This window comes from Dermacentor silvarum, chromosome 9 (assembly GCF_013339745.2).
Source record: "Dermacentor silvarum isolate Dsil-2018 chromosome 9, BIME_Dsil_1.4, whole genome shotgun sequence".
In the NCBI taxonomy this organism is placed as follows: Eukaryota; Metazoa; Arthropoda; class Arachnida; order Ixodida; family Ixodidae; genus Dermacentor; species Dermacentor silvarum.
The window spans coordinates 107959993-107986385 of NC_051162.1; the positions used below are offsets into that span (position 1 = coordinate 107959993).

General features: G+C 45.8%; 1 non-coding gene across 1 annotated transcript; it reads left to right on the forward strand.

The window, feature by feature from the left end:
* Positions 1–15107: 15107 nt before the first annotated feature.
* Trnat-cgu (transfer RNA threonine (anticodon CGU)) lies at positions 15108–15179 on the forward strand. Its single transcript has one exon. It is a non-coding gene; the product is annotated as a tRNA-Thr (tRNA).
* Positions 15180–26393: the final 11214 nt, after the last annotated feature.

Genomic DNA, 26393 nt, shown 5'->3' on the forward strand with positions numbered 1-26393 from the left:
CTTAAAGCCAGAAAAGTGCCGCTTCGCATATGAGGAGCTCTTGTTCTTGGGCCACGTCATCAACAAGTCTGGAGTGCGCCCCGACCCTCAGAAAACTTCAGCCATCTCCAACTTTCCTCTGCCGGCCGACAAGAAAGCAGTGCGTAGATTTCTTGGACTGTGCGCCTATTACAGGCGCTTCGTCAAGGACTTTTCACGGATCGCCGAGCCACTAACGTACCTCACGAAGGCCGACGTGGAGTTCAAGTGGGAGACGCCGCAAGTCGAAGCATTTGAAGAACTGAAGCGACGCCTGCAATCGCCGCCAATACTTCCGCATTTCGACGAAAACGCCGATACCGTAGTCCACAGCGACGCAAGCAGCGTAGGACTCGGCGCCATCCTTGTGCAGAGGACTGACAGACTAGAAAGGGTTGTAAGTTACGCTAGCCGGTCGCTATCGAAGGCGAAAGCAAATTATTCCACAACAGAAAAGGAGTGCCTCGCCATCATCTGGGCTACATCAAAGTTTCGTCCCTACCTCTATGGCAGGCCCTTTAAAGTTGTGAGCGACCACCACGCCTTGTGTTGGCTAGCTAACTTGAAGGATCCTTCAGGTGGCCTCGCACGATGGAGTCTTAGACTTCAAGCATTCGACATCACCGTCGTTTACAAGTCCGGGCGAAAGCACTCTGACGCCGACTGCTTGTCTCGCGCCCCCGTAGAACCGCCGCCACAAGACGACCAGGATGACGACAGTTTCTTGGGACCCATCAGTGCCGACGAATTCGCCGAACAACAGCGAGCCGACCCCGAACTAAGGAGCCTTGTAGACTACCTGGAAGGCAAGGCCGTCATTGTGCGGAAGGTGTTCAGGCGAGGATTGGCGTCGTTTTTCTTACAAAACGACATTCTCCTAAAGAAGAACTTCTCGCCCCTCCGAGCCAACTACCTCCTCGTGGTACCCTCATCATTGCGTCCAGAGGTTCTGCAAGCTCTCCATGACGACCCAACGGCTGGACACCACGGTTTTTCCCGCACGCTCGCGAGAATACAAGAAAAATACTACTGGCCTCGCCTCTCTGCCGACGTCGCCCATTACGTAAGGACATGTCGAGACTGTCAGCGACGCAAAACACCGCCGACAAGGCCAGCCGGACTTCTACAGCCGATCGAGCCACCTCGCCGACCGTTCCAGCAGATCGGGATGGACTTACTGGGGCCTTTTCCGACGTCGACGTCTGGGAATAAATGGATCGTCGTAGCTACGGACTGATGATGTATGGTGTTTAATGGCGCAAGGGCCAGATATGGCCAAAGAGCGCGAGGCCAGTGTTCATGAGTTGACAATGGAGCAATGAATTGCGAAAGGTAGATGTGTAGTGGCTGTAAAAGGGCCTAAAAACAATCGCTGTAAAATGCGTAAAATGTATATGTAATAAAATTATGGCAATGGCTAATGAGGTGCACTATGATCACGAAAGAACAGGTTGCAAGATAATGACGATAGGCGAAAATATATCACAGATAAATCTTTTTAAAAAGCACTACTGCCTTGACAGACCCTTTGAAAACGTAAGGGCCTGGAGGCGCGTGCTATGCAAAACTACTGTCGCGGCGACTTCCTCTGAGGAGAGGACGCGCTACGAAACTATTGGGCAAATAACATGCAGTACAACATCGCTCAGAAAATCCAGAACAGCTTTAGTGCTAAACAGAGGTTCGTCGCCAAGAAACATAGCAGGGTGGAGAGGGAGACGGTACTGGTACGCTAAAGGGAAGTGTTGTTTTCTCTCTCTTTCGGCTTCCCTGCACTCCACGAGCACGTGTAGCACGGTAAGCCTCTCTCCACATCTACCACAGGTTGGCGGGTCATTTCCAGTTAAGAGAAAATTGTGGGTGCCATATGTATGTCCTATTCTCAGACGAGAGAATAGGACATTAGTTCTTCGTATTTTCGTAACAGGATGCCACGGGCCAATTTGTGGCTTAACTAAGTGGAGCTTATTGTTCGTTTCGGCATCCCACAAGCGCTGCCAGTGGCTTCGAAGTTTCTTTCTCAAGTAGGGCTTGAGATCTGTGGCAGCGATAGAAGCGGTAGGGTTAAGGGCTTGCGATGAAGTTGATGTGGCCATTTGATCAGCCAGAACATTGCCCTCGATGCCTCTATGGCCAGGCACCCAGCATATAATAATATGCTGGTTAGACAGGTATGCCTTGCACAGAGCAGAATACAGTTCAATAAGTACAGGGTTTTTGTGTCTATGTAGAGTCATGACGGCTTTTACGACGCTTAGGGAGTCTGTAAATATTATTGATCGTTTGAGTTTTGATTCGCCTATACTCTTCACAGCCGATAAAAGTGCATAGGCCTCAGCCGTAAAAATGCTTGTTTCTGGGTGCAGTACATCGGACTCGGAGAACGATGGGCCGACTACTGCATAAGATACCCCTGCATGTGACTTGGAAGCGTCGGTGTAAAACTGAGTGCAGGACGAGTACTTGAACTGGATTTCCAGAAAATGCATCCGGATATGTGCCTCTGGAGCATCTTTTGTGACCTCTACAAACGAAGTATCACACTCTATGAGTTGCCACTGCCACGGTGGCACTGGCTTTGCTGGGGCCATCAGAGTATTTTCAAGTAGTGGGATGTCCATTTCTTCACTAATTTTTCTTACACGTAGTGAAAAGGGTTCTCTTGCTGTCGGCCGGTTATTAAAGAGTGTGGAACTGGTCATATCATTTACGGTTGAGAAGGACGGATGTTCCGGGTTTGAATTTACTTTCAGGAAATAGGTGAGGCTTAAGGATGAACGTTGCATATCAAGCGACCACATGTCCGCCTCTACATACAGGCTTGCCACAGGACTTGTCCTGAAGGCACCAGTGGCTAGGCGGATGCCTAGATGGTGTACAGGATCCAGCATCCTTAGGGCGCTTGGCGTAGCGGAATGGTACACTATGGCGCCGTAATCTAATCTTGTAAGTATGAGGCTCTTGTACAATTTTAAAAGACACTGTGTGTCACTACCCCAAGCGGTGCGTGACAACACTTTTAGAATATTCATTGTTTTCATACACTTGTTTCTTAGATACCGTATGTGTGCCACAAATGTAAGCTTCGTATCTAGAATCATACCTAAAAATTTATGTTCTGTTTTTACGTGCACGCGTTCTCCCTGCAACTCAATGTCAGGATCGGGGTGCAGACCCCTCTTTCTGGAAAACAGGACGCAGGTGGTCTTTTGTGGGTTAAGGCTAAATCCATTCTCGTCTGCCCACTTAGACACCTTGTTCAGACCAAGCTGAATCTGCCGCTCACAGACTGCGAGGTTGCACGAGGCGAAACCTATCTGTACATCATCGACGTATGCAGAATAAAACATGTTTCTTGGGATATACAGACGCAAAGAACTCATTTTTACGATAAAGAGAGTGCAACTGAGCACCCCACCCTGTGGCACTCCAGTTTCCTGCACAAAAGGTCTTGATACAGCATTTCCCACACGAACACGGAAAGTGCGATTAGATAAATAACTTTCTATGACATTTAACATGTTACCACGTATACCAACGTGCGAGAGGTCTCTAAGTATTCCAAACCGCCACGTGGTATCGTAGGCTTTTTCTATATCAAGGAATACAGAGAGAAAGAACTGTTTATGGACGAAAGCTTCACGAATTTGCGTCTCAATACGTATCAAATGGTCGGCGGTGGATCGACCTTCTCGAAACCCGCATTGGTATGGGTCAAGCAATTTGTTTGATTCAAGAAAATATATCAGTCGGCGGTTAATCATTTTTTCGAACAGTTTGCACAGGCAGCTTGTTAGTGCTATAGGGCGGTAACTCGAAGCAGACGATGGGTCCTTGCCCTCCTTCAGTATAGGAATGGCAATGGCCTCTTTCCAGGCAGAGGGGATCTTGCCGGAGGTCCATATAGCATTGTATAGGGAGAGGAGAGTTTTCTTTGTTTCATGAGGAAGGTGTTTCAGCATTTCATAAGCTATGCGGTCAGAGCCTGGCGCAGACTTATTGCAACAACTAAGTGATGCATACAGCTCAGCAATGCAGAATGGCTGGTTGTATGCCTCGTTTCCCGTACCTTTTCTTTCTAGTTTCTGTTTTTCTATTGTAGCCTTGTGCCTTTTAAATGTTTGTGAATAATGGGATGAGCTGGCCACATGTTCAAAATGTGCTCCCAGACAGTTAGCTTGGTCTTCCAGACTGTGGCCTTGTGTGTTTACCAACGGGATTGAAAAAGTTTGTAGCCCTTTTATCTTGTTAACTTTTTTCCAGACTCTGCCCTCTTCTGTATATGAGTTGATACCTGATAAAAACTTCTCCCAACTCTCTCTCCTGGCCTGTCGGCGCGTTCTCCTGCCCTCCGATTTTATTTTCTTAAAATTGACAAGATTCTCCGCAGTTGGGGAATCGCGTAGCAACCCCCACGCTTTGTTTTGTTTCCTACGAGCGTTCCGACATTCCTCGTTCCACCATGGGACACGGCGTTTGCAGGTCGCACCACTCATTTCTGGTATACATTCAGAAGCAGCATTGATTATGAAAGATGCAAGATACTCAACCGCAGCATCAATTCCCAGCAAAGATATGTCAGGCCACAAGATACCACTTGTAAGACTCTTGAATTTCTCCCAATCTGCCGTATCCAAGTTCCACCGGGGAGCTTGTGGTGGAGGTTCGTTTTGTAGTGGTGATCTCAGCAGTATGGGGAAGTGGTCACTCCCGTAAGGATTTTTTATCACTTCCCATTTGAGTTCAGGAAATATAGACGGGGAAGCTACACTGAGATCAATGGAAGAAAAAGTTTTGTTTGCGAGATTGTAGTAGGTGGGTTCCTTTTTATTCAGGAGACACGCACCAGAGGAGAAAAGAAATTGTTCGATTAGGCGTCCTCGCGCATCAATACGTGTGTCGCCCCACAAGCTGCTGTGTGCATTCAAATCGCCAAGAACGAGGTAAGGTTCTGGTAATTCATCTATAAATGACTGAAATTCATGCTTGTGTAAAGGATAATGTGGGGGTATGTAGAGCGAGCAAATGGTGACGAGTTTACCCAGAAGTACAGCACGAACGGCTACCGCCTCAAGTGCCGTATTGAGTGGAAGTTGCTGACAGGCTACACTTCTGTCGAGTATGATGGCCACACCTCCAGAAGATGCGGCAGAGTCCTCGCGATCTCTTCGGAAAATAATATTCTGACGTAGGAAGTTGGTGTTCCTGGAGTTTAGGTGTGTTTCTTGAACACACAGCACCTTTGGATTGAATTTATTGATAAGTTCTTGGATGTCGTCTAGGTTGTGGATTAGTCCTCTAACATTCCACTGCATTATTGTGTTCATGTTGGATGAAAATAAAAGGCGCTGTGTGTCTGAAAAGGGAGGAGAGTGACTTTACTTTACAAGGCCTTTGTCAGGCCCTGTAATTGGTGTTTTGTCTTTTTTGGAGCGGTCGAGAGAACCTCGCCGCTCCTTGGACGCTACCTGCGCCGTTTGGCTTGGACTGGTGTCCATAGCCTCTTGCGAGGCACTGGACACCCGCTCCAAAGAGCGATGTGTGCGTCGCGTAGACTTCGTCTCGAGCGACGAAGTCTTCGTCCCCACCGTACCGGAGGTCGACAGGACCCCTGTGGCCTCTGCAGTGGCCTGGCTGCTGCCGGAGCTTGTAGAGGCCACTGGTGTGGACACTTTGAGAGATGGCAGGGCAGCGTTGGCTGCTCCCACCTTAGGGGCGGGTGGCGTTAGCCTCGGCACGCTAGGCGTGGTCCGGGCTACCGCCAGAGGCCGTTGTGGTGCCGCCCCCCGTTGCACCACTTCGGCGAAAGATGTTTTGAGCAAGAACAACGAGGAGATACGTTGACGTGCTTCGCGGAATGTGATATTCTCCTTCACTTTTACAGTAATTATTTCTTTTTCTTTCTTCCAGGCTGGACAAGCTCTGGAGTATGCCGGGTGACTGCCGTCGCAGTTCGCACAATGTACCTCGTCATTATTGCAATCGTCAGAAGAGTGACCAGTTGTGCCGCACTTTGGGCACATAAGCTGCCCTCGGCAGCTTTGGGATGCGTGACCAAATCTTTGGCATTTGAAGCAACGTCGCGGGTTCGGAATATAAGGTCGAACATGAAGTTTTACATAGCCGGTTTCAAGAGTCTCGGGTAATGTGGTTGAACTGAAAGTGAGTATTAAATACTTTGTTGGGATTTCGTTGTCATTCCGTCTGATTGTGATGCGCTGCACATGGATTACGCCTTGGTCCTTCCATCCATCCAGGAGTTCTTCTTCATTCAATGTCATTAAGTCTTCATCTGATACTACGCCTTTGACTGTGTTCATAGTTCGATGCGCGCTCACAGAAACAGGGATATTACCAAAGGCTACGAGGTGTGCTAGTCTGTTGTATTGTTCCTTGTCTTTTAGTTCCAGGAGCAAATCTCCACTTGCCATCTTTGTTACCTTATAACCAGTTCCAATTGTCTCTCTTAGGCACTTGGCCACAAGAAATGGTGAAATTGTTCTAGCTTTTGTAGATGATTGTTCGCAGTGGAGGACGTGGAATTTCGGGAAACGTTCGTTGTTTTTGGGCAAGAATAGTGATGTTGCATCGGTGCGTACCCTTTTCGAGGCACGATCGGTTGAGAAAGGGTTCGGGGATCCCATGGAAATAAACTACTTGTTCGGCAACGGCGTCTGCCACCCACCGCGGAGCCCAACAAGGGGACGTGGCAGAACATAGAGACAACTCTGCACAGCGCCAGCAGTATGCCGTTGCTATAACCCAATATGGTAACCCAAGGTAGGACAGCCACACCAGGTTAACCCTTGCCGCCAGGAAAAGTCGAAGTGAATGGAAAAGATGAGAGGACAGGACAGATTAAAAGTGGAAGGGAAAGACGAAGATGATGCTAGAGAGAGATAGGAAAAGACGACTACCGGTTTCCCCCGGGCGGGTCAGTCCGGGGGTGCCGTCTACGTGAAGCAGAGGCCAAAGGGGTGTGTCGCCTCCGCCGAGGGGCCTTAAAGGTCCAAACACCCGGCTTCGGCTCAACCCCCAGGATCCCCTTTTCCCCGGACACGGCTAAGCCACGCACGGTTAAACGTGGGAGGGTCCAACCCTCTTGTGCTCGGGTACGTGGTGGCGCAACTCACCAAACGCCTGCTGACGCAGACGCCCCTGCGGGGGTAGCTACGGACTACCTCACCCGCTACGCCGAAACAAAAGCCTTGCCCAAAGGCAGTGCCGCCGAGGTAGCCCGATTCTTCGTTGAGAACATCCTCCTGCGCCACGGTGCCCCAGAAGTCCTCATCACCGACAGAGGTACGGCCTTCACGGCTGAACTAACTCAAGCCATCCTGCGCTACAGCCAGACAATCCATCGCCGGACCACCGCCTACCACCCACAGACGAATGGCCTCACCGAGCGCCTAAATAAGACCATCGCCGACATGCTGGCAATGTACGTCGACGTCGAACACAAGACGTGGGATGCCATCCTTCCGTACGTGACCTTCGCATACAACACGGCCATGCAAGAAACGACGCACATGGCGCCGTTCAACCTGGTCTACGGAAGGAAACCGGCAACGACGCTTGACGCCATGCTACCGGATGTCTCCGACGAAGAAAATCTCGACGTTGCCACCTATTTGCAGCGTGCCGAAGAAGGTCGACAGCTCGCCCACCTGCGCATCAAGAACCAGCAGAGAACCGACAGCCGACACTACAATCTTCGACGACGCTACGTCGAGTACCAGCCCGGAGACCGTGTTTGGGTCTGGACTCCGATACGCCGACGAACACTTAGCGAGAAACTCTTACGTCGCTATTTCGGACCATATAGGATCATCCGACGTATTGGCGCACTGGACTATGAGGTCGTGCCAGACGGTATTTCGCAATCACAGCGGCGCCGCGCACGACCTGAATTCATCCACGTGGTGCGTCTTAAGCCTTTCTACGCCCGCTGACGAACTTAGGTCCTTTGTTGCTTTGTTATTTTTGTCCCTTTCTGTACGCGTGGTTTTGTTTTCGCTTTCGTGTTTGTAGCATCGGGACGATGCTTTTTAAGGGGAGGGTATTGACACGTATACATGTTTATCTTTCACCGGTAGCCGCTTTCCACCGGCTAACAAATGTTAAACGTTATCACTCGGCGCAGGACGCGCCTGTATCGGAAGTTTCTAGAACGTTATCGATGCTTCTTTTCGTTGCCTGTTTTCACCGACGCTTATGTTATCTGATTGTGTGACCGACGCGAAATGTCTAGAACTTTCTGGAAGACACGCGGGCATCAGGGATTAATCTGGAACCTTCGATGACTCAGGTATAAAAGCCGACACGTCTCGCCGCTGATCAGACTTTCGACGATCGCCGACTGTGTTCGCCGCTTTCGTTGTGCTTCGAATGTAGCTTGCTTTTGTGGGCACAGGTTCGCCCAATAAAGAATCAGTCTCGTCATACACAGTTTTACGACTGTTTACTTCAGCGTCACTACTACGTGACAATATGCGATGTTATTTTTTATTTGTTGCTGTACATTGTAACGTTTCCTGCATCTTTGTTTTTTAATTATTATTCTGGTTCAGGCTTTTCATAATGTTTGATGTAAGCATTAGTTTATAGTAGTAATTGATTACTTAATGTTGACTAAGAATCCAGTTCACTAAATCACTTTCAGATCAAACATTTTTGTGAATGTATGTGCATTCTTAAGTCTTGTTGATATTTTAATCCTTGCGCTTGTATGTAGCCTTTCAGTATCATTCGCATTGTATGGTGTTTGGTACCCTAAGAGAGGTCGAGCGATCACACTTGAAAGTTCACTTATTACAATAATTATATAACTGCTTGAAAAAAACGAAATCACTGAAAATTGGGCTGTGATCCTGCCGGATATTTCTTTATTCTTTACTTTTACAGCTTGTATTCTTTGGTACCTTTCAAAGGATCATACCCCTGTTCCTGCATTTTCAGCAGTGAATCATTAATTGCAGATTTAACACAGTGTTTGTTCCACGTTCTGTTGTACAGGATATAGCATGTTTTCATACTGCTTTTTATGGGACATGCATGTTTATATATATATATATATATATACCAAAGATGTGCGTACATAAAATATAATTCTTATTGAGACAACAGTGCTGGGGCTATGGCTGCAAAGCGCTTTCATGCTAACTGGTTCCTTTTTTTTAGATTGCCTTTTCTGCTTTGGTGTTGTGATATCAAATTTTATTGCGTTTGTTGGTGCAGAACAGCCATGTTCTTGCACAGCAGTGAGTGAGACAGGGTTTTTCATACTTTGTGGTTTTCATTATTGCTGTGTTGCGTAATCTGTGTGGTTTCCATTTTTGTACACACATGCAAGTGCTTGGCTCTTTGCTGCTCATCAGCAACCGAAGTACTGCAAGGTTTTGATTTATGTGCTCATTTTGTGCACTGCTTGTCTTGAGTTAAATTAGTTCCTGTGCAGCAAAACAGTATATCTGGGTCAGCCTCCTTGTAAAGTTAGCATCATTGTTTTCTTCATTGCGCACTTTTTATCTATGAATGTGTTAAGGTTACTCACATATTTTATGCTTAACAAAATAAAGTATAACCAAAATGTAGCCCAAATAAATAGTGGGAACAAGAGCATGGCTGGAGCAATATCTAGACCACAGTATGCAGTTTTAATGACCGTTGATCGTTGGCGTGTTTTCGAAATGTTCTAGATATCAAGCAGAGGTGTGTGCAATTTACTGTAGAACCCTGTTGTAGTAACGTGTCTAACAGCTGCCACTTTATCGTGCATATTGTGCGAACGGACATTTTATTTTACAGATTGTTGTGCAGTAATAGCGCAGAGAATAAATACCTGCCAATAAACCAACACAATAGTGGTAATAACGTAACACACTCGACCAAATGTAACTAGTCTCAGTCCATAGTTGTATTGTGCTAGCATTCTCTCATCAGCAGAGGAACCACATACGGTGTTGCACTTTCCATAAAAACGCAGTTGTTGCTCTTGTACGGTCAATAGAAAGGGGACACCAAGTGTATGTTTTTGTGAAGTTAGCAGCTATGTTTATTGCTCAGCTATGTTTTTTTTTACTTTTACACTTTTTTACTTTTACCAAACTACTTGTTTTGGCATTGAACTTCAGGTTTCTCAAAACCCTGCATCAGCAGCTTGCACTAATACTACACTACTCGTCCTCTCACTTTATGATCTTTTTGCTGTAAATTTTTTTCTTCGCCACAGTATGTGTGAATTTCACCAACTGGATCATTGAGTAATCACATATAAATATAGTAGGCAAACCCAAAATGATCGACCAGCCGTGCTTTCTTTGGTCTGACCCGAAATTACCCTGAATACTTCTTGAATGAAGAAAAAAGCGATTGCTAGCACTAGTATCTATGTTGTGTTATCTCATTCGCATTTCATAATTTCATAACCTGTTTTAATTTCTTTTTGCAGCATCAAAGCCTTCCAGCCGTCATGCTGCAACTACAAAAAGAGAGAAGTCATATCAGGGACGCCGCTACCACTGTAACTTCTGTGACTATAAGACTGATATAGGGACTAATCTTAAAACACACTCCATGGTTCATACGGGCCAGCGGTCGTTTGAATGCCATTTGTGCCCTCAGAAATTGTCTCAAAAGTGCACACTGAATGTTCACCTGCGCACTCACACAGGGGAGAGGCCATTTCAGTGCCCTTCATGCCCTCGGAGCTTTCCACAAAAGACTAGTCTTAACGTACACCTGCGCACTCACACCGGAGAGAGGCCATTTAAGTGTCCTTTATGCTCTCAGACCTTCTTCCGTAAGTCCACATTGAACGTACACCTACGCATCCACACCCACAAGAGGCCATTTCAGTGCCACCTATGCCAGGAGAGCTTTGTACGTAAAAACGAGGTCAATAGGCACCTGTACCACCACAAGTGAAAGTGACCAAATGAGTGCTGCTTCTGCTTTTAGAGCTTTGTTCTAACAGCTCATTTGGCTGGTCCTTCGAGAGCACTTTTAAAGTACAAAGAAAATCGTAGGGCAACTGTAAAGCTGTGAGTCTAGTAAAGTTATGGCTCAATCATTACTTCTGAAGTATTCTCATGCACGTTGTAAACTGCTGCAAAGTAGACTGCGCTGTTAGTGCACGCGCATAGCTTTGTGCTATCCCATGATAGTGCTTGTTTACGCTTGCACTGAGTGATACTTGATTGTACATGTCTGATTTTGAGGGTTAAAATAAACAATTCTTGTTGTGGCAGCCTACGTTTGGTGTGTCTTGGACGCTGCGCTCAGCCCCCCGGCACGGTGTAGCAAAGGTGACGAGAAGCATAGCCACATTTTGAAGAGCAAGGGCATCGCTGCTTGGGCAATGTCTTACCCAGTTCCACCAATTGACGATAGCAATGCCAAGTGAACTTCGTGCGTCATTCGCATAAGTCCTTCTTTGAGGAAAACAACATCGTGGAAGATACACAAAAGAGAGCTTTTTGTCTAGACTCTCGGATCAAGGTCAGTTGAAGTCCTTAGTGGGCGTTGCAGTCCTCGTAAAGTGAACAAGCTCACTTATAAGGAAGCGGTTAAAATTCAGGAAGGCTTCTAGAAGCCCAAGCAGAGCAAGATTGCAGAAAACTTCAGATTTTTTACTCATGTTTAAAATGAAGACGAATCAGCGCAGCAGTTCATTGTCAAGCTCCAACGACTCTTCTACAAAAGCGACTTTGGTGACACGTTGGGCCTAATGCTACGGGACAAGATTGTATGCAGAATCCAAAGCACAGAATTAAAGGCACCCTGAAACGATCTTGTACAAATGTACTGAGTCGTTACAGTAGGTCCTTCTGATCATTAATTCACAAATCTAAGCGCTCCACGTAAAGCGTTTAATTTATTATAAGGTTTTAAAAAGGTACATCGCTACAGACAGCAGCACGTCAATCGGCTGAGTTTTGTGACCAAGTGACGCGATTTGACCATAACACGTCAGTAGGGCCAGCTATCCGATTGGCTGCCCAGGGCACGCCATCGATAATTTTTCCAACATTATGGTGAACACATATTGTTCGTAATAGTTTAGATGTTAGTTTGTTTCTATGAAAAGAAAGTAACAGAAAGAGAATGCACAAGGACATGAATCACTGCACTAAAAGCACTTCCGGCCCACAGCAAGTGTCGTCTGCTTGTGTTAAAACGTGCTCCGTGTTGACGAGAGCTGCGCGGTCAGTGTTGGTCTTGTTCTTTCTTTTCGCGAGCGCCATGGTTTGCCCCTGTTGCGTTGTCGGCTGCAAACGTGATCGGCGACATGTCAAGCTGTGACATTGTGCCCCGCTGCAAGGCAGCAGACAAGCGGAGTGGCTGCAGCACATCGGACTGTCAGTATCCAAACGGCGCCAGCATCTACGCATTTGCAGCCATCACTTCACGTCGGAGGATTGCCACAAGATAGTTTAGCGCGTCCACTATTCAGGTAAACACAAGCGCAAGTGTATTGGCCGTTTTGTCACGTTTTACGTGATGAACAGAGGCGCAAACGTGAACTGCTTGCACAGTGCAGCCACCTGGTGGCAAAAAGCTTAACCACACAGCTAATATAGCAGTAACCAACTTTTTGCTACTTTGCTGCTGGCTCAAATTTTCGGAAGGAGCGTAATCTTGAACACGTCTTTTTATATGTTTAAAATGTTTTACACTTACTTGGTTACAGGAATATTAGCTCTGTATTTGGCTGGTTAAGCTCTGCGCCACCAGATGGCTGGATCGTGCATGCTGATCAGGCCGCTCACGTACGTCTGCGAAGCTCCTTCATCACAGCGGTATGGAGGGACTCTAGTTTACCCCTCTGCCTATCCATCAAAACACCCAGCTCGCCTGTGGTTACCGGAATATCGTACACGCTCGGCACTGCGACTAAAGCCCAGACCACATGTACGCTTGCGGACGCACGTAAGCTCGCGTCTACGCACCTTGCACCTGCCGCGCCTAGCGAGGAATGGCGGTTTGCATCCACAAATACGCGCGACAGAGCACGCTCACTGGCCTCACACCTGGCTTTACTCGTTGACGCCTTGGCAGATGCCACTTCGTACTTCGTTGTTGACAGTGTTTCAAAATGCTTCGGTATCTATAAACATACTTGTTATATTTTTAGAGCTGTTAAATCAGCACAAGAAGTGCACGAAGAAGAAGCACTTTCTTGCTTCTTTCTACCGCGCCATCGCTGCGTAGCCAGGCGCGCCGACGCGTGGCATGCCCAAGCGCGCAGTATCGGAGAGGAGCTGATCACCGAGATCGCGCTGCGTTTCGACGCGTACAAACCGTGCCGCTCTGGCTGCGCATGCGTGGGTGCGCAGACGCGAGCTTGCACGCGTCCGCAAGCGTACGTGTGGTCTGGGCTTAACCGTGTCGACAATGGCGTTTAGCCGTTCCGCGACGTAAACTTCGCGCTCGTGCTCTTACAAGTTGTCCTTACGACTCACGATGGCCCGGCCACATGCCGTTCATTTGGAGGAACAGCGCAACGAGCAACTGCGTGCCAGAAGTGCGAATGGGTGTCCAAATGCCACTAAAGAGCGTACGCAGCAGACCGTACGTCCAGTGGTTCGGAAGCCCAATCGAACAAGAGGTCGTTGGCCAAATACGTTGCGAACGCAGCAGAGCCGGCAATGTGATGGGTTATGTTCGACGACGAAGCAACTATCGTAATGACGGGTGTCTTCCACGTTGACATTGCACGCCCGGATGGAAAGTGGTTCACTTCGTTTATGCTCCAGCGCTTCGGGTTGACGTGTTGAATGAACCGACGGTACCAACTTCAGCACACCGGATGTGTATAGACGTGTTTATGAAGAACGCGCCTACCGTTGCCGTACACCCTATGGCGGTGTACCATAGCGACCATAAAGCCATGGTCACTGTGGTCACTAAATTAATGAAAACCACCGGATCATATATATTGCTCATTCTTTATTAGTTCAAATAACCAATTACACCATCACACCTTAACAGTCATAATTGAAAATACACAAGTCCCACCATAGTACAGCTTTGCTGGTCTTCCATCTCCACCACAGTGGAAGGGCTGACACTTTTTCCACTGGACATTAGGTTTCTTAAAAAGAAAAAAACTCAAATCCCTGCAGCAGCAGCTTGCACGAATACAACGCTCTCTGTGCTGTATGATTTTTTGACCATTGCAACTATATATTTGGCGAAAATATGTGTGAATTTCATAAACTGGATCATTGAGCAATCACATATGACTATATTAGGTAAATAAAAAAAGCTCAACTGCCATGCTCTGTATGGTCCGATTCGAAATTCCCCTTCACACTTCTTGAATAAAGACAAAAGCGATCTTTAGCATTAGTATCTATGTTCTTTCATTTCATTGACATTTCGTTATTGCAATTTTGTTTTTAAATCAAAAGCAAGACTATGGTAACCTGATTTAAATTGTTTATGCAGCACAGAGGCTTTCCAGCCGTCAATCTGCAACTACGAAAAGTGAGAAGTCACATCAGAGACACCGCCACCGCTGCAACTTTTGCGACTATAAGGCTGATAAACTGTCTCATCTGAAAACACACATCATGGTTCATACGGGCGAGCGGCCATTTAAGTGCCATTTGTGCCCTCCGAGCTTCACATTAAAGAGTACTCTCAAGGTATACCTGCACTCTCACTCAGGGGAGACACCATTTCAGTGTCCTTCATGCCATCTAAGCTTCTCGCATAAGTCCACATTGAATTATCACTTATGCATCCACACAGGAGGTGGGCCATTTCAGTGCCATTTAGGCCCCGAGACCTTTTTAAGTAGAAGCCAGCTCGATAGGCACCTGTGCCACCACAAGTGGCACAGGTGCCTATCGTTCACTACATAACGAGGGCTCGAATCCGGCAACAATGATGCCTTCAGGTAGCATATGTGGGTTTATTGACCAGTTGCCATCACCCAAAAAGATCACGTGCTCGTGACGCCTGCGGCAGAAAGGATGCCACATCCGCCCTATGGTTTGTGAGTGGTGGCGCTGGCTAACACTCCCAGGGTTAGTTCTAGTTGTAAAAACATAAATATCCCAGAAAGTGGGTGGGGAAATGGTTCCGCGGTAGCTCAATGGTGAGAGCATCGCACTCGTAATGCGAAAATGTGGGTTCGTTCCCCACCTGCGGACAGTTGTTTTTTCATCCATTTTCATTTTCATTAATTTATCATTTCTTTAAATCAATAATTAAGCACAAGTAATTTCCCCCTATGTTGTCCTTGGTGCTACTGTTTGTTGGCTCATTATGATATGCTTATTAAAAATCGGGCCCCTCGGTTCCCTTTCTTCGCGTTCACAAGTGAAAGTGACCATTTGAGTGATAGTTCTACTTTTAAAACTTTTTTCTTAAAGTATTTAACAGTATAAAATAAGATTTTTTGAAAACAAAGACGTGATTTTTCGACCTGCATCTCCCCTTGTTAAGACCAGTGACCCAACTAGATAGACAATGGAGTACAAGGCGAACACCTCACACATAATTTACGCGAAGCCGCACAGTGCCCGTTGTTTAGCATTTTTTGTGAGGTAAATGTAGTGGTATACTATGGCAGATTATTAGTTGCATTCTCCAGAATTAACTGGGTGCAGTTCTTGCACTGAGCTGAGCCAGCTCTTGCACTGCGACAAGACATTTTGGGCTTAGCATCGCTGCGAAGTTGGAATAATCTTTTACTTCAACTTACATTATTGCTTAGTTAGTTTTAGCAGTTTCCCTTTTCACATTTATCACAGCTATTTATCAGTTAAGGTTATGACATCCTCCACGCTTAGCAAAACAAGATTAGTCGCAGTGAAACAACTTGAACTATGAAAATGTACAGAACATTGTTGCAGCAGCATCTGACCATTGTGTTGTGTGTGCTAGATTTGAGACATAGATGTGTACCATATACGATAGAACCCAGTTTCAGAGATGCACTGTGACAGGTCACCATATGTTGCCCACAGAAATCTTACGTTGCTGTGCGTTATACAGTAAATAGCTCAGAAAACAACTACATAACCTCCATTAAGCCACAAACTAGTTCTAATGACGTCTTACACCCACAATTAAAATTCAGTTCAAAATTACATTGCGTGCAGCAATGTTTATTGGGCTGGTAACTATGCTGGAGCTTCGGGGCATTGATAACACTGTTTTTGTTGCCCTCTTTCTGTCTAGTCACTGGTGGATGGAGAATATCGTGTTGTGACCACCACCGTCTACCATCTTGATAATATGTGATGTTGCTTTTTATTTGTGGCTGTACATTGTAAAGTTTATAGCATCTTTTTGACTGGCCCCTTCAGTAGCGGTTTTTTAACATAATAATGATTTGATATTTTTCTGCTAGGCTCGTGCATTTTTTTCCCTCTACCTTCTTTGTTGGGGCTCTTTATGATGGTTATTATTCTGTTTCAGCCTTTTCATTGTTTGCATGTAAGCATTCCTTTATAGTAGTAATTGAGCGTTTAATGTTAATTAAAATTTCATTTCACTAAGGCTGTTTCAGTGCAAAAATTGCAGTGTTTAGTGAATGTATGTGCATTCATAATTGTTTTCGTTCTTGCATTTGTATGTAATCTTTCAGCATCATTGGCATTGTGTTTGGTGTTCCAAGAGAAGTTGAGTGATCGCACTTGAAAGTTCAATTACTACAGGCAGTAAATATTAATTATACAACTTCTTGAAGAATACAAATTCACTGTGATTCTGCTAGATATTTTTAATTATTTATGTTCTCCTTTTTTACAACTTGTCTTTTTTGGTACCTATAAAAGGATCATCCCCCGGTCTTAGCACTCGAGCATTAATTACGGAATAAAACATTGTTTATTCTACTTTCTGTTGTACAGGATATAGTATGTTTTGATATTGCTTGTTTTATGGACCATGTTTATATAAATATGCACTAAAAATGTTTTTACATAAAATATATTTATTGTTGAGCTGACACTGCTGGGGCTACGGCAGCAAATCATTTTTATACCAACTGCTTTCTTTTTTTCCGTAGATTACCTTTTCTGTTTTGGCGTTGCAATTTCAAATTTTATTGCCTATGTTGGTACAGAATAGCCATGTTTTTACACAGCAGGCATTGAGGCAGGGTCTTCCATACTTTGTTGTTGTCATTATTGGTGTGTAGCGTAATCTGCGTGGTTATCTTTTTTTGTATGCACATACATGTGCATGGCTGTTAGCTGCTCATCAGCAACCAAAGTAATGAAAGCTTCTGATTGGTGTGCTGATTTTGTGCACTGCTTGCCTTGAGTTCAACTAGATTCTGCACAGCAAAACAATGTATCTGGTTCAGCCTCCCAGTGAAGTTAGCATCGTTGTTTTCTTCATTACACACTTTTTATTTATATATTTGTTAAGGTTACTCACATCTTTTATGCTTAACGACCTTAATAAAAATTATAACACAATTAAGTAGCTGAAGTAATGATTCTGAACAAGGGCATTGCTGAAGCAACATCTCGACCACTGTATACATTGTAACGACCGTTGAACGTTGGTGTGTTTTCTAAATGTTCTAGATGTCAACCAGAGGTGTGTACACTCTAATGTTGAAACTTATTGTATTAATGTGTCTAACAGCCGCCATGTCAGGATGCATATTCTGTCGCTAGAAATGTTATTTTACTGATATGCAGTAATAGTGCAGAGAATAAATACCTGCCATAAAACCACAAAATAGTGGTAATAACGTAGCACACTCGACCAAAAGTAATTGGTCTCTGTTCAAAGTTCTATCGTGCTATCATTCTCATCACCTGAGGAACCATATACTGTGTTGCATCATGTATTAAAAAGCAGTTAGTGCTCTTGTATGGTCAATAGAAAAGGGACACCTCAAGTGTATGTATTTGTGTAGCCAGCAGCTATGTTTTTTACTGAGGAGGTTATGCACCAGACCGCTTGTTCTTGCACTGGACTTTAGGTTTCTTAAAAAGAAAAAATCTCAAATCCCTGCAGCAGCAGCTTGCACGAATACAACGTTCTCTGTGCTGTATGATTTTTTTTACTATTGCAACTACATTTTTGGCAAAAATATGTGTGAATTTCATTAACTGAATCATTGAGCAATCACATATAACTATATTAGGTAAATAAAAAGCGCGACTGCCGTGCTCTGTATTGTCTGATCCAAAATTTTCCATACTTCTTGAATAAAGGCATAATCTTTAGCATTAGTATCTATGTTCTTTCATTTCATTAGCATTGTGTAATTACAATTTTGTTTTCAAATCAAAAGCACTACTATGGTAAATTGTTTTAATTTGTTTATGCAGCATCGAGGCCTTCGAGCCGTCAAGCTGCAACTACGAAAAGTGACAAGTCACAGGGACGCCGCCACCACTGTAAGTTCTGTGACTATAAGACTGATAAAGTTTCCAATCTGAAAGCACGCACCAAGGTTCATACAGGCGAGCGGCCGTTTGAATGCCATTTGTGCCCTCAGACGTTCTCACTAAAGTGCACACTGAAACACTGAATGCGCACATGCGCACTCATACAGGGGAGAGACCCTTTCAGTGCCCTTCATGCCCCCAGAGCTTCACTGCCACCTATGCCCCGAGACCTTTGTACATAAAAGCCAGCTCAATAGGCACCCGTATTACCGCAAGTGAAAGTTACCGAATGATTGCTGGTTCCGCTTTTAGAAGTTTTTTTTTGTGACAGCTCCTTCAACTGGTCCTTCCAAAGCACTTTTAGAGTGCAAAGAAAGTCATGTAAGGCAACTATATAAAGCTGTGGGTCTAGTAAGGAAGACAGGGCTTCATCATTACTACTTTAGTATTCTTATGCATATAGTTAACTGCTGCAATGCAGATTGCCCTGGAGTGTGCACGCATTGATTGTAGCTGTTTGTCAGATTTTGATGGCCAAAATATACAATTTTTGTTCTGGCAACCTTCGTTTCGTGTGTCTTGGATGTGGCTATGCTCAGCCTTCTAGCACGATGTAGCAAAGGCGACAAGAAATGTACCCACATTTTGAAGTGCGAGGGGCTTCGCTGCCAATTGAAATCCTCAGTGGGCGTTGCACTCCTCGTAAGGTGAACCAGCCCACCTACAAGGAAGTGGCTGAAATTTTGGAAGGCTTCTACGACTCAAACCAAACAAGATTGCCAGAAGCTTCAGGTTTTTGTTTCTCGCATCTAAAGTGAATACGAATCAGCCCAGCAGTTTACTGTCGAGCTCCGACGACTCTCCGACAAATGCGACTTTAGTGACGCGTTGGACAAGATTGTATGCGGAATCCGAAGCACAGTGTTACAGAAAACACTGCATTCTCATCCCAATTTGACCTTGAAGGAAGCCGAGAGCATAGTGCTGGCAGCATAAGCTGTGGGTCAAGGCATCATGGACATGAATGTTGACGTGAAGACTGAACCAGAAATGCATAAGCTAATAAATGGGCATCCTGCACGAATCACAAACAGGCAAAAAAGTAAAGTGTGTGGAAGGTGTGAAAACATAACCCACTCGGAACAAGCCTGCAGGTTCAAGAATGCGAAGTGCTTCGATTGCGGCAAGAAGGGCCATATATCCGTAGCGTGTTGGGCAAGAGGCTAGAAATGAATGACTATAAAAAAACTGAAGGAAACTGTTCACAATCGGTCAAAGCAAAGCGTCGGTGCCGAGTAACGAAATCATCCGTTGCATGCAGCGTAAGTACTACTGTGGGTGTATTTAGTCACGGAAATATACGCGGTGTCGCCAGTTAGCATCATTCCCTGGGGCGTCTGCTGCATGCACCGTGCAAAGTGGCCTCAAATCGAGAAGACAGACTTGATGTCCTGCTACCTGGGACCGCTGTCTATCGCTGGTAAGCTTACGCTTCTAGTTTCCTACGAGGGCAAAACTCTGACTGCCTCTATGATCATAATTCGTCATTCAGGGCTTTGTCTATGTGGTCGTGACCTCATTCAAGCCCTGAGCAACCTGGGTGCTACAGTTCTGAAGCAGAGCAGTACCAGCAGATGAGATGACAAGGAGCAAGAAGAAATCTCGTCGAAGTATCAAGACGTCTTCGAGCGGGAGAACTGAGCCTGTTCAAGGTTCCGCCCATTCACCTCTCCATCACAGGAGGAGCCGTTCCGAAATTTTTTTCATGTGAGACCACTGTTATACGCATTGCAAAACAAGATGATAAAGAGCTAGAAAGTCTAGCAAAGTCAGGCGGGCTTCCTCCGGTTGCTCACTCAGAATAGGCTACGCCTATTGTGCTAGTGCTGAAGACTAATCTGTCAGGATCTCTGGTGACTACAAGCTAGCCGTAACCGCAGTCTGCATCACTGAACAGAATGTTTCCAGTCATCGATATTTTCGCAGCACTGCGCAAGGGGGATGTCTACAGCACCTTAGATGTATGCTATGCTGTCACGAATACTAAAGACAGATAGGGACAAGTCACACGTTTAAGAAAAAACATTTATAAATTAAAAACAAACGGCAAAGAAAACAACACGAAACAAACAAAGTAGAGCACGAGCTCATTGTAGACATTCCTCAAAGTCCTCAGATATCATGCATAAGTGCAAAATATTTACATTGAGTCCATCGACGTGGCCATGTCACCTCGTCCTCGCTGCTTCCGACGACACGTCGTTGGGCCCGCCGATGCCTCTTAGACTCGACGTCGCTGTGTTCCGACGTTCGGCCCATGGTTCATCTGGTCAGGAAGGTGGGTTGACCAAGGCGCCTGGATCGCCCGGTCAACTCCGCTAGCCAGCGGATCGTAGCCTCAGGGAATCCGGGAAGCGGCACCGTCAGCATGTAGCTGTGGCTTCCGGTAGGACGTCCACTCAGCTCGCGGGTCGTGGCAGCGGGAGCTGAAGAACGGCTTTCACTGGGTTGCCGCCGCCTCCGCGATTCCGCGATCCACCCGTCCTGTCCGGCCTCCAGCTCCTTCTGCCTCCGTCGTCCAAGAGCGTAGCTGGGCTGCTCTCTTCTGCTACATGTCCCTTCTCCGCATTGGCCACGTAGCTCCGCGTGCACTTTTAACGCGATAGCGTTAAGGGCCCCGTGTCGCAGAAAATCCGGCGTCGGCGTTAAGCATCGGTGTCTGGCGGAAATAATCACGCCGAACCACATAATCCCGACCACACAGGCCCTCCGCGTGGCGCAAGGCGTTAGTGAACACAAATTGAATTTCTCAAAGTAAAATCAGTCTGAAAAATCTTACAGTACGACTTAACCACAGCCTACAAGTGTGATAGCGTCGGATTGTAATTTGAATATGCGAGAAAAACGCCTGATAAGCAGCCAGGGACCTTTGAATGCTACCGCGTTCCACTCTTAAAGGCGAAGCTTAAGCGTCCTCCAATTGTGATGGTGTCTTGTTGTACTTTGGTTCTACGCAAAATTGAGGGGAATGTTGAAATCCGGGCCTTTCTAGATTTTGGACACGCGTGCGCCTCAGGGCAACAGCAAAGAATGAATGAAATAATAAAGAAGTTGCTAGAGCCTTCACATTTTGATATAAGATGGCTTAAATTCCTCCTGTAAAAATGTCTTCGTAGCCATGCAGTTGTGTTTAAAAGTGAAGCCGAGTTTAAGGAGGTCAGTGTAAGCTTGGTCTTTCTAAGCTGGCTGTCCCACGTTTTGTGTTGCAGTGAAGCCTACTCAAAGAAAATGAGATGCGAACGGAGCCCGATAATGCTATTGTGCTCCACTCCTAAAGGCAAAGATTAAGCGTCCTCCAATTTTGGCACTTCTTTGATTTATTGTATTCTTTTTAATCGGACACTCTTATTTTCTAACTTCTTTTTTCTTTATTTTTTTCCATCGACTCCTGTGCTTTACTGTCCTCTTCAAATCTTCCTTTTCTTCTCCCTGCTTATTTCTTGGCTAATGACAGATGCCTAAAACCAGATTACATTGTATAAAGAATCAAAGAAGTTGACTACAATCAGTACCCACAAAAGGTTGTTTTGCTACAACTGCCTACCTTTTGGTGTGTAGTCTGCACCAGCTGTCTTCCAGCGCACCACGAGAAATATGCTTGGCGTTGTAACAGGCGTACAAGCATATTTGGACGATGTCCTGGTGTCAGAAGAGAAATGCTTCAGTGAAAGCAATCACAAGGCAGTCCTCCAGCGCTTCCGTAAATGTGGCGTCAAATTGCGGAAGGGTAGTGTTCTTTCAGGAAGTCTGAAGTATCGTACCTGGGACACAGTATCACCAGGGATGGGCTTCATCTACTTGAAAAGAACCTGGAAGCTGTCATGAAGGTACTAAGCCCAAAGACCGTGAGCGAGCTGCGTTCTTTCATCGCTCTGCTCACTTATTAGAGCAAGTTTCTTCCAAGCATGGCATCGATGCTCGCATACATAGTTGCCCAAGTTGGCATCAGAGGTTCATTCAAGGTTACCACCGACCGAGTGGCACATACCCAGAGCTCCAAGTCGGTGTCCAAGGGTTTCTTCGTAGAGCTGTACTTACCCAGTCCCACATCTACAGTGACCCATGTCCGCGTGAAAGAGGTTAGTTGAAGAACTGCGCGTCTGTACACATTCCCACATACTCGGGCACCCAAGTTAGTCTAAGGGTTGGTTTCGAACCTTGTTACCTCAGCACAGCAGCCCGATGCACTACCCATTAGACTGCTGACTACCCAGTGACCCAGGTAGGTGGAAAACGCTTATATACAAACCCATGCACACACACAAACATAGCCCCCGGAAAGTGTGTGAAGTACCCTAAGAATGCTAAGACATCCAAATACAAACCAGAAACACAATGTATAATTTTATGGATAGTTTTCCTCTACCTGCAATGTAAACATTGAGCATTCAACTAAACACAAAGTAAACAAAATGCCACTCATAATTGAAGGAAATTGTACACATAGAAGGCCATCTACAAAGATGTTATAAATGCATAGTTTGACAAAGTAGTTGCTGTATCACAGGGCAGCTAGCTTGTTCCACTTTGGTACTATTCGTGGAAAGAAAAAGATTTGAAACAACTCTGTTCTACATAAAACTGCTCTTTGTTCACAGGATCTGTACAAAGGGGCACACTAAGAAATATTGGTCACTGTATGCACGTTTTAGAAAAAAGTATGTTATGAAACATTTAGTGTATTTTTCTGCGTTGTAAAGTTTTTGCATTTTGAAAGTTTCTTTAGCTTTTGATAAGCTGCATTCACAAGTGTCGTTGAAAGCAAACCAGATTGCCAAGATCCCGCGCACGCAGCAAAGAGGGAAGAAATCAAAGCTGCACATACACAGCAAAGGACAAGTGCAAGGATTATGCTTAAAAAATGATCTCGATGCATACATATACATACATGTATGCATATATCCACAGTATATAAAACATGGTCCAAAGAATTGCAAGGTATCAATCGGTGATTGCCTTCAAAAACTGTCAAATGGCAAATTTTGAATATTAGGGGGAAGCTGGTTCCACATTTCGATGGATCGCGAAAAAAAAACTATATTTGAATTTGTCAGTCCTGGCGTACAGAGGTGTTACATTCAGAGGGTGAAAATTCCTGGTGTTAAATGCTTTAGCAAATTTAATGTATTCCAAAGATGAGCAACGTTCAGAGTTAACAGTGGTGTAAAACAGTTAAAGGCTTTCCACATGACGCCACTCTACTATAGCGAAGACAGTTTCAAGGAGGGAAGGTTAGAAGAGGGTATATAAATCGAATAGCTTTTTTTGACAGATTCGAGTTTTTAATGTCAGATTTTAAATAGGGATTCCAAATGTCACAGCCGTAATCCAAGATGGGCCGCATTAGTTTTATAAGAGCAATTTGTTTCTTTAGGGGCTGAGTGCAGAGAACGTTTTAGGTAACCTAGATAGGCTAGGGCTTTAGAACAAGTTGCTTCGATATGTTTGGACCATGATAAATCGTGTGTGAAGAGAATGCCAAGATACTTATATTGAAAAACTTTTTCCAGAGGAATACTATTCAAACATAAGGAATGCATAATTCTGTACTACGTGTTGAGAAGGATATAGAAACAGTTTTGCAAAAATTAATGTTCATCTGCCACTTGTTACACCAAGTACAAAAATTGGAAACTGCTTTATTCAGAACGACGTGATCGTCATGACTGGTGTCTGTGTGATAGATGACGCAGTCATCGGCGTAAAGACCGATTTTTATAAGGCAGGTCATTTATGTACAGGAGGAAGAGAAGCATGTCTAAAACTGAACCCTGCGGAACACCAGAGGCAACGGTCGCCGTAGGTGATTTGGTAGAATTCAGACATACTGCGACCTATCTGAGAGAAAACTATAGATCCAGGTAACTAGACGAGGATTATTTAAAATACTATTTAGATTATGCAAAAAGGTTAGTACTGTACAACTGTATCAAAAGCTTTCGAAAAGTGTACAAATGTGGCATCGATATGAAGGCCAAGGTCTAGTGCATGGCAGATGTCATGAGCAAACATAGACGTTTGCGTAATGGTGCTGAGGCCGCTTCGAAATCCATGCTGGAAGACTGTTAATATATTGGCTTCAAGAAACTCAATAATATGTTTGTAGATGACATGTTCTAAAAGTTTACTGCAACTAGAGGTTAAGGCAGGGTGCGTACAGGTCCTTGAAATCCTTGAAAACCCATGAAACTGAAAAGTGCATTTTCGAGGTCCCTTGCAAGTCCTGGAATATTTTTCCTTCCTTGAAGATCCTTGAATTTCGTGAGCAGTGCACTCTGATATCGACACTGCGACCTCCTTTCTGTGGTAGATCGGCGTCGATCTGACAAACTCCCCATTTCAGAAACAAAACGCCAGCGCGAGCACACACGGTTCCGTTTTTCAGAACTGCACGGAAAAAAATAAAAGGCATCACGGCGTCAAACCGGGAACAGAGCGAGAGACCCGTGCCGCGCTTCGGCGCCTGCTCGGGGCTGGCAGTGTTTACGCTGCTTTCCTCACCCTATCGTTCGTTTCACTCCTCGCCAGTCGGTCTGCCTTGCCCACGGTGTAAGATATATACTCTTTAGGTGAGGACACTCGCCAGACTCGATCTACCAGATAAAGTAGCAAAGGCGCGCGCCGATCGGCCTGGTGTCGGCAGCGGATACCTATCGGCAGTACAACGCAACTTCAACACAGAAAGCTTTTTATTGGTTTAATCTCCCGTTGTTATAGCAACCGGCGGTTCGCGGGAAATCCAAAATGATTGAGTGACGCACGAAAGTAGGTCACCGGGGAGAGGGCATGCGCGCGTTCCTTCTCGGCGCACGCTCTCGCCTGCGTTCTAACTGAAGTTGCGTCGTTCCGCCGATAGGTATCCGCTGCCGTCACCGCCCCGATAGACGCGCGCCCTTGCTGCTTTATCTGGTCGATCGCGTCTAGCAAGCAAGCCGAGAAGTGTCCCCACCTAAAGAGTATATATCTTACACCATGGCCTTTTCCCACTTTTACTCTTGCGCGCGAGGTGAAGCTAGTGAGCTATAGTGGAGCAACTTTACCACTGATGCTCAGTGCCTTTGGATGGAGGTTTGTTATAATATTGCCATGGGGATGGGAGTAGCAAAAAGGGATGGGACAATTATATTTGCAAGATATATACAGAGAGAGACGGCTGCAGGCAAGATGACAGAACAACAACACGAGCGCTGCCCAGATCGCCGTCTTCACCGTCTTTTGGCGCATTGTTCTATGCTCGGCATAGCACCTAACATGGAACCCCCGCCGTCGAGAGCGCCGTCTCGGCGCTTAAGGAGCAGTAGGATTGTGTCCAGCAACATAAGGCTTAAAGCGGGAGACGTGCACGATATCAGTGGCGGTCGCGGCAGATGATCGACTGCCCAATGGAGTGATCTCGTACGTGACGTCAGTGATCTGGCGTAGGACCTTGCAAGGTCCGGAGTATCGGGAAAGAAGCTTTGACGACAAGCCAACGTGGCGGCAAGGCGTCCAGAGGAGGACCAAAGAGCCCGGAGAGTAATTAACGACTCTGTGATGGCTATCGTAGCGGGCCTTCTGGGACAGCTGGGAGGAATAAAGACGATCCCTTGCAATCTGGCGAGCCGTTGCAGCCCGAGAAGCTGCATCACGACCGTAGTCGGTAACAGGGTGCACAGGTGATGGTAAAAGAGCTCTCGAAGGGCAATGTGGGATCGCGGCCAAACAAGAGATAAAAGGGGGGAAAGCCAGCGGCGTCATGGTGTGACGAGTTGTAGGCAAATGTCACATAAGGCAAGGTGCTGTCCCAATCATGGTGGTCTGAGGAAACGTACATGGAGCGCATTGTGGTCAGCGTGCGGTTGAGGTGCTCGGTAAGCCCATTGGTTTGCGGGTGGTAGGCAGTGGTTAGCTTGTGACGGATGGAACACGAACGAAGAATGTCGTCGACGACTTTGGACAGAAAGGAGC